Consider the following 13,634-nt stretch of genomic DNA (forward strand, 5'->3'; position numbering starts at 1 on the left):
GCTTTTTTCGGGGTGTAGGGGGCCGGGGTACAATTCAATCTATAACAGTAACTAAGTAGCAGAGCTGGAATGCAGGCACAGGCCGTGGGACCCTGAACCCCAAGCATAACCTCTGTGTAGTGCTGTCCCAGTCTCACCAGTTCCAGTCACACCAGTCACTTAGTACCTCCTGGAGAAGGCGCAATGCTAATGTGGGAGCACAATGGTTCCCACGAGGAATAAAGCAAACCTACACGCAATGATTGTGAGCACCGGTGGTTCAGAGGCAGAGTTCTCACCTTCCTTGCAGGCAAAGTTATTTCCATCCCAGCCAAGGCATCTCACGTGTGGCCACCACCCATCTGTCGATGGAGGCTTGTATGTTGCTATGATGTTGAACAGGTTCCAAAAATCAGTCCATGAAAACCCTGCGGATCACAGTGGCCTGATATGCACCCGATCATGAGAATGGTGTGGGACTGGACGGCATTTTGTTCCGTTGTGCGTGGGGTTGCCATCAGCTGGGAGATGACTCAACAACACAACGATAAGCCATTGTTAACAATGAGAACTTACTATGTCCTAGGCGCTATCCTTGTTGCTGTACAGGGATTACACTTATTTAATTCTCAAGATGAGCCTTTGAGAAAGATACTAGAGTTGTCTCCCATTTTACAGATGGGGAAACTAAAGTTAATAACTTGCCCAAGTCCATGTAACTCGTAAGTGATGCAGCCTGGATTGGAACACAGAGCTGCTCTGCCTAGTGGAGTAAGGCCCGAGGTACATCTGGAATGACCTTTGAAAGAAAAGGCCTGGGTGGGGGCCCAATCAGGAGAGGCGCCCAACGAGAGGTGCCCAGCAAACTCATACCGACTGGAATTGAATTCATGTGGTAATCCATGACCTGTGTCTGATATCATCTCTGGGAGCAGACCTGGAACACCCATGAGAAACAAGGCACGATGGTTGGGCAATGCAGCCTCATCTCTTAGGAAATGGAAAATTCTGAGCCATAGGTCCGAGAGGCCCTTCCATTTTCTCACTCCTTCCCGAATCCACCCTGCCTTACCCCGAGTCTTTGCTGTTGCCTGGCCATGTAAGCCTGCTCCCCGACCCCATCCCTGTCTGCCTTTCAAACTGCCTCATAACCTGTGACAACCAGTGCAGAATGAGCCCCGGAGAACCTGGGTGATGTCTGGGCTGTGGACACAGGCCAACCTGGGCTGAAGCTGGCAGAATAATTTTGACAATGACTTAGCTAGTCCAGGGTTTTACCAGGATCAGAGGTTCAGAGAGGTAAAGTAACTCTCCCCAGGCGACACAGCATTATTAGAGTATTCTTGCCCTGGCTTTGTGGAATCAATCTGAACCTTAAATAGCGGTGGTGATACCTGTGAGGACTGGATGAGAAAATGCTCACCCGATGATTTTTGCAGATATAGGTGACTCCTTTCCACAATGAAATGGTAGAAAATTGGAGGACAAAGTGTTTCTCAAACTGTTTTCATAGCCTCTACAGGACTTCGCCCATAAAACAAGGTTCAAAAGATACTGGTTAACAAAGCAGGCTTCCAGAAAATGCCCAGAGCCCAAAGGAAGGTCCACCATCCCTGAGGTTGTTTCTGCATCTCAGCCTCCATGGCAAAATGGTGCCCTGGTGGCTGATAGGGGTAGGCTTTCTGGAAAAACCCGTCCCAGAGACAGAGCCCAGCCCAGGGGAGAAGGACGCCAGGCAGCCATCCCAGAGTAAGACCCCATTTCTCTCGGCTCAGCTGGTTGGAAGGGAGCTGAATAATCATTTAGGTGCTCGTTGTGACAGGCGCCCAGGCCCTGGGTTCAGCTAGGTGGCCTCAGACGGCCTGGCACTAACGTGGCTTATTATGCAGATCACTTCACTAGGAGCTGCCATCCGGCCTGGGAGTTCCCCGAAGTCGCTGAGGGGCTCGGCTATCAGTGCTCATCGCTGTGCTGGCCATGAAAACCGGGATGCCCTAGCTAGTTCCAGAGGTGGCCGGCCCCTTACAGCTGCTCCCTGCCGCCATCTGCACCTGCCGATGGACGATCTTGGCGCAGCAGCAGAGGGAGCGATGGGCCCTCCGGGAAGGGGAAACTCCAGCCCAGGTAGAGTGGTGCTGACAGGTGGCATGATAATGATCAGAAGGTGCACCTCCCAGGCCAGGAGGGAAATGCTGCTCCTGGAAGTGGAGAAAAGAAAAAAACTGCCCGGGGCGCATGTCCTCACTGGGTATTTGTTCCCAGAGAAGGACAAGTCTGGCCTCACTGTTGATCTTGGCTTGAACTTGTTTCTGGCTCTGAAAGAGATGAAAGCTTAGGCCCTATTTCCTGTGCCCTAGGAGTCGGAATGCACCCTAGGGCAACTGGGGGTTTTTGGATGGAAAAGGCCTCACCTGTTAAGTCCTCTGAGGACTAGAGGCATACTACCTCATGTTGTGGCTTTTAAAACAAGAAAAAGAAAAGACCAGTGCCATTCACAAAGTGCTGACATAACTTCACAGTGAATCAGCAACTACAGATAAGCAGAACAAACGTGGTACATTTTGTGTTATCTCTGAAACCCTGGTGGCGTAGTGGTTAAGTGCTATGGCTGCAAACCAAAGGGTCGGCAGTTCAAATCCGCCAGGCCCTCCTTGGAAACTCTATGGGGCAGTTCTACTCTTTTCTATGGGGTCACTATGAGTCTGAATCGACGCGACAGCACTAGGTCTCTGCCTTCATCACAGTGGCTCAAAACCTGGTCTATCCATCCAAAGATAACAGATTTTCGATTTGAACAAATCGTGGTCAAAAACAAGTGAGTGTAGCTTTGTCAGCCAAGCAACGATGAATCAAAACTTTGGAAAGCGTCTCTGTTATGGAGTGAATTGTGTCCCCCCAAAATATGTGTTATAATCCCTAACCTCTCTGCTGTGTAAGGAGCCCTGGTGGTTCAGCAGTTAAGTGCTTGGCTGCTCATCGGAAGGTCGATGGCTTGAACCTACCAGCTGCTCAGAGGGAGAAAGATGTGGCAGTCTACTTCCGTAAAGATTACAGCCTTAGAAACCCTGTGAGGCAGCTCTACTCGGTCCTATAGAAGTTGCTTTGAGTCGGAATGACTCAAGGGCAGTGGGTATGCCTGTGGTTATAATCCCATTTGGAAATGGGTTGTCTTTGTTGTGTTAATGAGGCAGGATTAGTGTAGAGTGTATTTTGAGTCAATCTCTTTTGAGACACAAAAGTGATTAAACAAGCAAACCAGAGAAGCAGAGATGGGGGAAGAGGGACACCATGACACGTGAAGATCACCAAGAAGCCAAGGAACAAGGACCTTCCTTCAGAGCTGCCAGAGAGGGAAAAACTTCCCCTAGAGCTGTGCCTTGAATTCCGACTTCCAGCCTCCTAAACTGTGAGAAAATAAACGTCTGCTTGTTAAAGCTACCCATTTGTGGTATTTCTGTTATAGCAGCACTGGGTAACTAAGACAGTCTCCAAAGCCCGTCCTCAGAGAGCCAAGTGGTGGGTCTCCCACTCAGTTTCTTCTTTGCCCCTGGTTTCCATAAACACCTATGACTTTAGGAAACACTTGCTGTGTTTATACGTTACAAGTTTTTTTTTTTTTTTGCAAGTTTTGCAAAAACACTGAATTTGGTCAAACTGCCATTTCTTTGGTGGTGTTTAGGGGGCATGAAGGTGAGGGTGAAAATGAACTTGGCTTTTCTTCTTTCAAACTGGTGAGCCTATTATTTTCAGAGTTGGAAAAAAAAAGGCACTGATCCTTTATCTTGCTAAACTGGAAATTGTTTCTTCTCCCCTTGTAAATGTCTTTCCCACCCCTCCTATTAGACTAGACAAAAACATGAAGCTTCAAGCTCCATGCCCGGTCCACCTATAAACCAGTGGCTGTGAGTCGATTCCGACTCAGAGCGACCCTGTAAAACAAACTAGAACTGCCCCGTGGGGTTTCCAGGGAGCGGCTGGTGGATTTGAACTGCTGACCTTTTGGTTAGCAGCTGAGCTCTTAACCACTCCAGGGCTCCACCTGGTCCACAGCAGATGCTTAACAAATGCCAGATTCTCCCTTCCGCATTTTCTCTCCTCATCATGACAGCACAGTGCTTCCCCAGTGATTGTTTAGAAGAGGCTGTGTTGATTTAGCAGGACTCTTTATTTAGGCAGGGCTGGTGTGTGGGGGAACAAATACTGATGGCAGTGAGTACTCTGATTTCAGCAATATTAGAATTTGAAAACAAAAAGCACATCTCAGAATCGAGGCAATTAAGTAGCTTTTTTGAGTGGGCATGTGAACAGCATTGCTTAGAAAAACGGTGTAGGGTCTTAGTCTTTCTTTGGAGCCGCCTCCGGATAGACTAGAACTTCTAACCTTTTGGTTAGCAGCTGAGTGTTTTAACCATTTGCACCATCCAGCGACCCCTGCCTGGAACAACAGCTAACCTTTATTGCTTACTATGTGACAGTTACTGTGCTGTGTGCTTTCTAGGTTGGGGCAGGGGCTCTCAGCCCTGGTTGGATCCCTTGTAGGAAACGTAAGGAACATGAATGTCCAGGCCCTACCCTAGATCAATTGAATCGGAATCGCTGGGGTGGGGCCTGGATGTTAGAAAGATTTAAAACCTCCCCAGGTGATTCAAATGTTCAGTCAGGGCTGGGAGTCACTGCGTTAACACATTCGGTTCTCAAACAACACTGTAGGTACAAATATTATTTCCGTTTTCTAGGTAAGCAAACTGGGGCACAGGGGGTACATTGCCTCGGTGGGGACTTGAACTCTGGCAATCTGGCTCCCTGGCTTGTGCTGATCACTAGTCACAGTGTCTGGGAAGAGCTGTATGAATATTATGATGGCAAAGATGGTGTAGACTTAGAGAGGGTAAGGGACTGGCCTGAGGCCTCCCACAAGGTGTTGGTAAAGCTGGGACTAGAACTCAGTACTCTTGATTCCCGTTTAGGCAAACTGCCGCTCCAGTGGCTACTCTGTTTTAATCGAATGTAAGGCACCATCGACTGTGAGATGCATCTTGTCTGAGGAAATGTTCAAGTGTGGCGGTTATGGTATCCCGTGAAGGATGTTTATGGACCATCTCTGTCTACTCTGGGCTTCCCTGGGAGGGCTGGGGGCCGGGGGAGGGGATGGTGCTTGAGAGAGGAAGGCCCGTGTGCTGGGGAAGCAGGACCTCTCTTGGACACAGCAGCAATTGCTGCTTTGAGGGGATGGTGTTAGCATGACGCTTTCTCTCTCTCTTTCACTTTGCATATTATTTGCTTCCCTATTAGAATTTCAAAAACCATAAATATGTATTATTTTTGTAATAATGAAGATAATTAAAAAAAAAAAGTCCCACCTGCCTCAGAGAAGTTTTAGAAAGAGAAGCAATGAAGAGGCAAAGCCCTAATGCCAGGCTCATAGAAAATTCTAGATTGTTATCAAGAAATTCTAGATCACTCCCTCTTTGTCCTCACAGGTGAGGAAGGGGGATTGGCCTGGGACTAGCAATTACCCAAGAGGTATAATCTCCTCCCCCTGCATAGGCCCTGCGCCATCTCATCCCGTTGCCTTTCCTCATGTTTGTTACCTGCCTTTGCCAGGCGGTATCACTCAGCATTCAGGGCTGGGGGCCTGAGGGCCTTATGAACTAGGCGACCCTGCTGGTATTTGAAATGCTGATGGCATAGCTTCCAGCATCATAGCAACATGCAAGCCACCACAGCACAAAAAACTGGGAAACGGATGATGGTAAGGTGCCATAAAAACAAAACAAAAACCAAACCTGTTGCCGAGTTGATTGTGACTCATAGTGACCCAATAGGACAGAGTAGAAATGCCCCATAGGGTTTCCAAGGAGCAGCTGGTGGATTCCAACTGTTGACCTTTTGATTAGCAGCTGAGCTCTTAACCACTGCACCACCAGGGCTCCCATAGGGGCCAGATATTAGCAATTAGGCCCCAGGATGAAAATAATCATATACCGTGGTTCTTCCTTTAAGAAACTCATGGCCCAGAGGAGGGAAACGTGTTTTAACCGGTAAGTGTGTTACAGTGTACAAGTGCTTGGATAGCCGTGGAGAAGGTGTTATTCGGCCCATGAGAGGGACAGGCTGAGTCCAGCTCAGCTCAGGCCCCTTTCTCTTCCACTCATGAGCTCACCATTGCTAGAAGGCAGTAGCTTTAGAAGTTGGGCCTGCTCCCAGTTGCTTCCCTGGAGCCTCAGGCAAGTTATTCATTCAGTTCTAGGCTCACCCAAAGTCTCCCACACCCTGCATACCTGGTATTAAGTGTTTGGTAGAGGGAATAGGGAATATGCCTCTGTGCTCCAGTTGCCTCAACTGTAAGGTGGGATAATACAATACGCCCAATACACTTCACAAAACTTGTAAAGGAATAAAATGAGAGAAGTGTGACCACTTAGGTGAGGTGAAAGGCTCATGTGGCGCTTGTAGTTAGTCCTAGGAAGCGGACAGTGAGCCAGAATTACCTACTATTTCACCAAAGGGTAAAACTGGCTCAGAGACATTTACTGACTTGCCTGAGGTCGCACAGCAAGCTGGGGGCAGTTAGAAATATTTCTCTGAACTTTGGCCTATAACTTCTTCTCCCCCTACCAAGAAGAAAATAAACAAACAAAACCATGGACCACAGGGCTTGGTGATTCCCTTCTCTTCACTAAGCCTGGGGCCACCTAGGAAGCTTTGGCAATGGGGCTGGCACTCCAGGAGCCTTCTCCTGGCCTCTGGTCTGATTACTGAGGCTCTCCCATGCCCCACACTCACCCCTGGGCTCTTTTTGAAATACATAGAGGAGCGTCAGGAAGATGGGTTCTCCTCGGGGCCATGGGTGTTTACTGGGTCAGGCTGACTGATTGCAAAATGGAGATTGCGAAAGGGCAAAGCTGGAGTGCTGGGCCTGGGGTCTCAGGGCTGCTGGTCTGACCCCAGCAGACCCTCCAGCCACAGCCACATGGCAGTTGGTCCTCAGTGCCACCACCTCCTAGAACTGTGACCATCTGAGTGCCATATTCGACCCACAGCCCAGGGGGTTGTGTACTTTGACTGAGTTAATGCCCTAAGCACTTGGAGCGATGCTTGGCGCATAGTTAGTACTCAACCCATGTTGTTGTTGTTGTTAGCTGCCGCCGAGTCAGTCCCTGACTCATGGTGACCCCATGCGTACTGGTACGATCCGCTGCCTGGTCCTGTGCCGTGCCTGTGATCAGTTGCAGATCAGACTGTTGTGATCCACAGGGTTTTCACTGGCTAATTTTCAGAAGTAGATCGCCAGGCCTTTCTTCCTAGTCCATCTTAGCCTGGAAGCTCCACTGAAACCTGCTCAGCATAGCAATATGCAAACCTCCACTGACAGATGGGTGGTGGCTGCGTATGAGGTGCATTGGTCAGGACTCGAACCTGGCTCTTCTGCATGGGAGGTACAAATTCTACCCTTGAACCACCGCTGCCAACCCACATTAGCTATTGTTATTACTGAGAGGTAGTTACCTGGTGCTGCTGGCGCTGCTTCATTAAAACATGACCCCACTTCCATCTGCCCCTCTTTCCCATGCTCCTTCCTTTGGTGACTGGTGACCCAGGAGTGTGGAACTGACTCTTGGGATATCCTGAGAGGGGCAGGAGTGGCTCTCGGGCCCTAAAACAGTTGATGGTGACACTTGACTCCTTCCCTGAGTGTTCATTGGGCTGTTTGGAGGCGCTGGACTTGATACAGGGTAGGTTTTAACAGGTTAAAATGTGTTCCTGCATTCTAAGACCCAAGATGCTGAGATGGCTGACCGCTGACATAGGCAACGGGTGGATGTGGGAGGTGGAAAGAGGAGCCACTCAGAAGTTAAGAGGCCTGGACTCCCATATGGATCACACCACTTTGCTCCTTAGTTTTCCCATATGTCAAATGGTGCCCGCAATTCTGGTTGAATCCCTCTAAGGGGTCTTGGAAAGAATCAAATGAAATGATGACCAGGAGCTGAGGTTTAACTCCAAGCTCTGTCATTTATTAGCTTTGTAGCCTTCAGGAAGTCACTATGCCCCCTCTGAACCTCAGTTTTCCCACCTGTACAATGGAGATAGCTATATCAGCTGCCGGGGTTGGAGTGGGCTGTGCGTAGACACTAATCATAGCAGTGAACGTCAGAAAGTAGGTGGAAGGCAGTAGCTCAGCCCTGAAATGGGCATCTGTGTGGACCCACATGTCCTGCCTCAAGCCCAGAAAATGGTGAGGCTTTGCATTGTCTCTATTTAGATGTAAGAGCCAGTGGGTGTGTGGGCTCCATTTGCACTGTGCCTAGAACCTTCCTGGGGCAACTGGGCTAGCACCAGAAACCCAGGCCAATGCTGCGTGGTAAACCCTAGTGGGCAAGAGTATGAATTCTGGAACTAGGCCGCCTGGGTTCAAATCCTGGTGCTGCCTTTTCTAGCTGTGTGGCCTTGAGCAAGTCAATTACCTTCTCTGTAATTTATTTCCTTGTCTCTAAGATGGGGCTAAGGAGTCCTGGTAGCACAATGGTTAAGCACTCAGCTGCTAACTGAAAGTTTGACTGTTTGAACCCACCCAGAGGGTCTGCCAGGAGAAAGACCTGGAGATCTGCTCCTGTAAAGATTGCAGCCTAGAAAATCCTATGAGGCAGTTCTACTCTGTCTCATGGGATCACTATGAGTTGAAATCTGCTTGACAGCATCTGACAACAAGTTGGGGACAGCAGCAGTAGTTCCCTCATAGGGCTATTGTAAGGACTAAAAAAAGAAAAAAAAATTGTAAGGACTAAGAAAAAAAAGGACTAGGATGATTTAATTCTTCAGAGTGCTCAGAGCAGCAAGTGCTATGTCAGAGCTCAGAAATAGAATAAGTGACACCATCCTGGGCCCTTCCTCAATACCTAGCTCCCTGGGTCTGGCCACTGTCAGGAGCTGTGACAAGGGACAAAGTAAGTCTTTAATTTCCATCATCCTTGAATGACTAGGTGGAGGAAGGCAGGAAGGGAGAAATTGCCTACCTACTTCGGGCCTCACCTGAAGTGAAAAGTGAGTCTATTTTCTGCACCCACCACTTGGGGGAATGTCTGTCTTTTGACAGCAGGTAGCCAGAAACCGTGGGGGCAATGGTGGTTCAGGGTAGGATTCTCTCCTTCCACGTGGGAGACCTGGGTTTGAGTCCTGGTCAGTGTATCTCATGCACGGCCACCACCTGTCAGTGGAGGCTTGTGTGTAGCTATGATGGCCAACAGGTTTCTGCAGAGCTTCCAGACTAAGAGGGACTAGGAAGAAAAGCCTGGAGATCTCCTTCCAAAATTCAGCCAGTGCAAACCCCCTGATCATGGGAATGGCGCAGGACCAGGGAGTATTTCAGTCCATCGTGCATGGGGTTGCCATGTGTCAGGGGCTGACTTGATGGCAGTTAACAACAACCAGAAAAAAAAAATTAGTCAAATTAGGCATCTGTCCTACAACCCCCCAACCTGGCTATAAACTGCTGAGCAGCAGGTCCAGGCAGGGTGGAAAAGTTCCCAGGGGCCCAGAGCCCCAGGACCCACCCACTGCTGGCTGGCTTGGGGTAGAGTGAGCACTGGACTTCGGGTCCAGAGATCTGGTTCTGACTCCAGTCCTAGTCCTGGTCCTGGACCAAAGTTCTGAAAGCTCCCTGAGCTTCAGCCTGCCCTTTGGTGAATGAGGATTTTATGAACACACTGCAAAGATAATACATAGAAATGCGTGTTGTTAGCCTGGTATATTTGGAGCATCACGGTGAGTGCCCAAACCTTCTGCCAGGGGGTTGAGGCTCAGGAAAAGCTCACCGGCTGGAACCTGGCAGGCGTGTGACTGGCCACAAGCATCTGGGGGTATAGCATTATCTATTAGGAGTCTCCAGCTCTTGCTGCCTCTGCCCCAGTGTGGCTCTGGGCAGGTCACTTTCCTTCTTTGAGTCCCAGTTTTATCCTCTGTGAAATGACAGGAGGGTGGCAGGAAGCAGCACAGTGTGGCAAGGTGGAGGCCATCGAGGGAACTACATGAAATAATTTTGCAAATCATTACCGAAAAAAACCCAAACCCATCGCTCATGTATTAGAGAGTAGAGCTGCTCCCTAGGGTTTTCTTGGCTGTAATCCTTATGGAAACGGATGGCCAGGCCTTTCCTCCGTGGTGTTGCTGAGTGGGTTTGAACTGCCAACCTTTATGCTAGTATTTGAATGCAAGCTGCTTGCGCCACCCAGGGACCTCTTTGCAAACCATAAACCAAAAAAACCAAACTCGCTGACGAAGAGTTGATTCTGACTCATAGCAACCCTGTATTGTAAACCACAAGGGGCTATGAAAACAGCACTGGCCAGGAGCATTGGGCTCTAGTTCTGCCTCTGGAGCAAGCATGCTGTGTGACCATGGGCAAGTCACATCTCTTCTCTGAGCCTCAATTCCTTCATCGGTAAACTGAGAGTCTTGGGCAGGATCAGTGAGTGATTCTCTGGTGTATATTAGAATCGGCTGGAGGGAGGGGCTGTATAAGAAACACCAGTGCCCCACACTGCCCCGAGCCAATACGATCAGTATCTCTGGGGTGGGGACCAAGCATAGGGATCCTTTTGAAGCCACCCAGGGTTGGAAAGCTTTAATCCAGTTGATCCAGAAGGTCCCTCTCAGCTTGAGCATTATTTGATCTCTAGAAAGTTCATAGGATGTGGTGGTCACAGGTGCCAAAGATGGAGAACGCCTGCCCAGCTACAGAGCCCATGCTCTTAACTCTGGCTGGGCACTGGAATTACCTGGGGAGCCACTGATGCCTGGGTCCTAGCCCAGGGCACAGGAATGAAATCTTTGGGGTGGGGCTCTCCCAGAGTTCTAATGTGCAGCCAGGCTTGAAGAGGAATACAGAGCTGTGGTGTTGAAAATACCGTGGACTGCCAAAAGAATGAACAAATCAGCCTTAGAAGAAATACGATCAGAATGTTCCTTAGAAGCGATGATGACGAGACTTGCACTTGCTTACTTTGGACTTTGACTCACTTACTTTGGACATATTATCAGGAAAGAACAATTGCTAGAAAAGGACATCATGTTTGGTAAAGTAGAGGTCAGTGAAAATGAGGGAAACCTCAATGAGATGGATTAACACAATAGCTGAATAAACAATGGACTCAAACACACCGGTGGTCACGAAGACGGTGCAGCACCAGGCTTATTTCATTCCGTTATATATAGGTTGCCATGAGTTGGCACCAACTTGACAGCAACTAACAATAACAAGCAATCAGAATTGAGAACCACTGGCTTAGGAGCCAGAGAAAAAAGAGCCCCTACCCTGGCCCCTTCCCTTACCAGCTCTCCTGGCTGGTGAAGAAGATTGTTGGCCTCCTCACCTTGGCGATGTGCTCGATGAAGCGGGACGGTCCAGTGGTTAAGAACATGTATTCTGAAGCCGGTAGCTTGCGTTTGAATTCCAACCTCTCACGCCGCTTATTGGCTGTGTGACTTGGGACAAATCATGTAACCTCCCTGAGCCTCAGTCTCCCTGTTGTAAAATGGGGTCGTAATAGTGCCCATCCCACAGAGCTGTGACGATGGAATGAGTTAGTGAGTGGAAAGTTTACAGAACAAGACTTGGCACCTAGTTAGTGTCAGCTACAGTTTGAGAGCAGGGACGGGGTCTTGTTCACTCCAAGACTCCAACGTGAGACCCTGGCAGCCCCAACAGCCTTCTGTGAGACTGGATTGGAGAGAAGCCTATCTAGAAAAATGGGCACATGCCCCGTCTTTCTAGATCTCCAGGCTGAATCTTCATTTCTGTAAAGGCTGTCTGCTAATCCAGCAGTTCTTAACCCTGCTTGTGGATCAGAATCACCAAGAGAGCTTTTTAAAATGCAGATCACCAGGCCTGATCTAAGGTGCCCACTGCCCACCCCCAAACATGGTTATTTTTCAGCAGGTCTTGGGTGGGGTCTAGGGACTCAGGAGCTGGAAGTGTTCCCCAGGTGACTTTAAGATTCAGCCAGGGCCGAGAAATACTTTGCTCCATGTATAACTTTCTGCCATTCCATTGGTTTACCTTTGTACACATATTCACAAGACAGAGAAAAGTCCTTTGTCCATCTGGGAATTTGAGGGTTTTTTTTAGCTATGGAAGTATAAGACTCTTACAGTAAATTTTTTTTATGGTAGTAAATATATGTATAACCAAACATTTGCCATTTCCACATTTTTCACATGTACGATTAGTGACATTAATTGGTGTTCATCATAGTGTGCAACCTTCACCATGATCCCTTTCCAAATTTTCCCTTCCCCCTTAATAGAAACTCAGTGGCCCCTAAGCAATGACTGGGAGCCTGGATTCTTAATTCAGAGAATATGACTCCACCAAATTATTTTCTAAGAGTGGGGTGAGCTTTCCATGGAGTCATTTACACTCTTTCACATTGTGGTAGATGGAAAGGTATTTTGCAGCTTCTCCTATCCGAAAGTGAAATCTCTCCCCTTTTACCCCTTGAATCTGGCCTGGCCCTGGGAGTTGTTCTCAGTCATTTTGGATCAATAGAACACGGCACCAGTGATGTTGTGTGAGCTCTGGAGTCCAGGCCTCCAGAGGCTTTGCAGCTTTCACCTTCATTTCTTAGAGCCCCTCCTGGAGATCACCATGTAAGGCAGCCATTTAGCCAACTGGAAGGTGAGAGCCCCATGGAGGAGAACTGACGTCCTCAGCCAACAGCCGGCACCGACAGTCAGACACATGAGTGAGGCCCTCTTGGATCTTCCATTGGAACTGACCATCCAGCGAATGTTGCTGCAAGAGTGAGCCTAGGCACACAAGGAACTGTCTAGCCAACCAAAAGAACTGTAAGAATTGTAAGTAATAACACATCACTATTGAAGACTAAGGTGTGCCTGACCCAAGCCAGAGTATTTCCAATTGCATCATATGCATGTGAAAGCTGGACCATGAATAAGGAAGACTGAAGAAGAATTGACACCTTTGAACTGTGGTGTTGGAGAAGAATATTGAATATACCACGGACAGCCAAAAGAACGAACAAATCTGTCTTAGAAGAAGTACAGCCAGAATGCTCCTTAGAGGCAAGGATGGTGAAACTGCGTGTTACATACTTTGGACATGTTGTCAGGAGGCATCAGTCCCTGGAGAAGGACATCATGCTTGGCAGAGTAGAAGGTCAGCAGAAAAGAGGAAGACCCTCAAGGAGGTGGATTGACACAGTGGCTGCAACAATGAGCTCAAGCATAACAACGATTGTAAGGATGGCACAGGACCGGGCAGTGTTTCGTTCTGTTGTGCATAGGGTTGCCATGAGTTGGAACCGACTCGATGGCACCTAACAACAACAATAATTGTTTTGTTTTAAGTATTTATTTTTTTGGTTGTTATTGAAAATATACAGAGCAGAACATACGCCACTTCAACAATTTCTCGAATCATTATTGTTTTAAGCCACTATGCTTTGGGCTGGTTTGTTGTATAACAGTAGATGCTTGAAACAGCCCTTTCAACTCATGAGGTGTATCAGTAGGCAAGGCAGCCAGAATTAGGGGGGATCTGTGTAATGGAGCAGTACTAACCCTCCCAATCCTCCTGGGGCCGGAGCCTGTGTCCCAGGCTGCTTCTGTGACCTGCTTTCACCCAACAAGCCCAA

The sequence above is a fragment of the Loxodonta africana genome, chromosome 14 (assembly GCF_030014295.1).
Source record: "Loxodonta africana isolate mLoxAfr1 chromosome 14, mLoxAfr1.hap2, whole genome shotgun sequence".
Classification (NCBI taxonomy): domain Eukaryota; kingdom Metazoa; phylum Chordata; class Mammalia; order Proboscidea; family Elephantidae; genus Loxodonta; species Loxodonta africana.